The sequence below is a fragment of the Saprolegnia parasitica genome, assembly GCF_000151545.1.
Source record: "Saprolegnia parasitica CBS 223.65 unplaced genomic scaffold supercont2.330, whole genome shotgun sequence".
In the NCBI taxonomy this organism is placed as follows: domain Eukaryota; phylum Oomycota; class Saprolegniomycetes; order Saprolegniales; family Saprolegniaceae; genus Saprolegnia; species Saprolegnia parasitica.
In genome coordinates, this window is record NW_012156724.1 from 1 (window position 1) to 2,611 (window position 2,611).

Here is a 2,611-nt window from a genome sequence, read left to right on the forward strand (position 1 = left end):
GCACTTGGAGCTGTCGCTGAGCGCCGCATTGTTGCAGTCATTGAAATAGCACGTGGTGATGGACATATCGAGTGTGTGGCAAGATGAAGAATGAAGAAAACGAGGTCGCGTTCGAGGGATGCCACCGGACGCCATTACTACCGCACGAGTTGCACATCGCATTCTGCCCCCGCCGTGACCACGCCACGTCGATGACCAACTTGCACGCGTTGAAGGAACCAGAGTCCGAGCGTACTACTCTACCCCCGATGAGTCGACGGACAGTGCAACGGTACCCGGATAGGTCATAGCGCTCCTTGTCCTCGTTCTTGCAAGCTAGGACACAGCAATCGATCGGGCGTGTGAGTTCCAGCCTTCTGCAGCGACTGCGCCTTGTACCAGCGCGTTCCTTGGTCCAAAGGTGGGTAAAAGATACTGCCGCGGACCTGATCCGTTCTGTACACAGTGCAGCTGCACGTTACTACTGTGACCGTGGACGCCCGGTGCACCTCTGGTGGATACTCGTGGGATGGCGTTTTGCGGGCTTTTTGCGGCATGGGCGGCTTCCGATACCATCCAGCGCTACATGGCGTGATCATGGCTCCGAATGGACTGGGTGGGTAACATAGCGCGGACACGGTGCTTTGCCATATCCTGTAGAAAAGCAGGTGAGGTATTAACGCTGCGTTGTGGCTAGTGAACGTGAAGACTGGACGTTTCGTTTGGTGCTCTCAACTCGATGACGTAGTCTTGCATCGATTATACACGTCGAGTCTATCAACGACCCGAAGCATCGTCTGCACAGGGGCTTCTACTCATCCATTCCAGGTTGATCGGGCGTCGCGCACATGCCCTCGAGTACCCGCGACCATTTTCTCTACATCAATTGACACACATACCGCAATCACGACCATCTCACGTCAGTGTTGACAAGATAATGCCGTGGGATTAGCACCGTACGCCTGTCTGGCGTCCACCAAGTTGGTGAATCGACGCGCCGTCCTCACAAGATCGATTTGAAGGATTGATCGGTGAGGCAGAATTCATTGGCACGCAGAATGGACGCGCAGCATCACTTTATGGCGTACGTCGATTGCGATGGTGCAGTAGCTTAGCGATTTTGGATGCACAAAAACATGGCAACAACATCCCAGCAGTACCGGTGCATGGTATGGCCCTCAGATGGCGTGCGGAGCGATGACCCACGGAATGCGCTGAGGTGCGATAGGCCACCTGTTCCCTCTCTGAATTGGTGAGTTATGGTATTGTAAACAACGCGACCCTAAAGACTAAGAAATGAAATTCTGCGCGATCTTTTACGATACGGAGCCGATTTGGTGTAAATGTACGACAACAACGTGCAGCAGCATCGCCTTGGAGACGCATATCGCACATAAATGTGCTCTTTCCTAGCTCAAGACGAACGACGCTATCTCACGACGTAAATGACAAAGCGAGGATGCAAAGCATGCCGTCGAAAGATCAATCGATACTTTTGGATCAGATGTCGTAGTTCAGGTCGCTTCATTGAAGTTGCATCTAAGGTTGAACGCGACGTTTCGCAAACCCTCCGGTTCAAAATTCCACTCTTCTGTCCGCCTTGCAACATTGCCAATCGAGAAAGAGATGTGATACGGTGGTGCTCTGGGCGGTGTAGCCTCGTTCGACTGCTGTTGATGCGACAAAAACCTCTCCACCATGCTTTACGATCCATGACATCCCGCGTTACTTCAACCAGCCAAGATATCAAAGATATGAAGGAGCACCCGGACAGACCATGCACATGAGGTTGCGATTGCCTTTCGCTAGACACTGAGAGCACCCATTGGTAGGTGCAGACGAATGGTGATAACATTGGCCGAAGAGCTCCCTCGATGCCATTACCTTCTCGCAGGACAACACCACCCAACAGCATACGTACCATTTATCATCATCGATCGTCAAGCCGATCGTGAATGTGAATGCTTGTGTCGAAAAAAATCATTAAGGCGAAAAAGATTATCGTTGCAAAAAAAAGAAACTCCCAATGCGGGGCTCGAACCCGCGACCACAGGATTAAAAGTCCTGCGCTCTACCAACTGAGCTAATCGGGATTTCTGATTTTACTGCACACCCAAGAGATAGAGTAAGCACACTTAAGAGATAGATAACTATAAAATTGACTCAAATGCTGCGAAGCCGGAAGGCTTGGAATTCGATGGCACTGGCACTAATGTTCTTTATCTACAATTGTGGCGTACTCTACCATGTTTCGGTAATCTGTTCTGGACTTTGGCCCGCAAACAGATGGCAACAGCAGGTGACCGACTCATAACTTCGTTCGACTTCGATAGGAGCTTCGAGGTAGCTGATTGGTCAGCACCAGGAGCTTGTCGGGAGCTCGCCGGGCACAGTACCACTATGGAAGAAATCAATTCATATCAGACAATTTTAGCCACAGAAACGATTGCAAGCGTTATCGAACAACGCTGCCGGGATAATATAAATGATTTGCTATGATTTGATGGCTTATAGAGCTCTAAAATCGCCGAAATGAGGTTCTGTGAGACTGCGAAATCTGACTCGAGTAGGGTGCCACCACAAATATCTAGATTGTTGTATGCTCTATATCCGGATGTTTTTAATATTTACC

General features: G+C 50.2%; 1 non-coding gene across 1 annotated transcript; it reads right to left on the reverse strand.

Annotated features, from left to right (window-relative positions):
- Positions 1 to 1,999: 1,999 nt before the first annotated feature.
- Positions 2,000 to 2,072, reverse strand: SPRG_30212. Its single transcript has one exon. It is a non-coding gene; the product is annotated as a tRNA-Lys (tRNA).
- Positions 2,073 to 2,611: the final 539 nt, after the last annotated feature.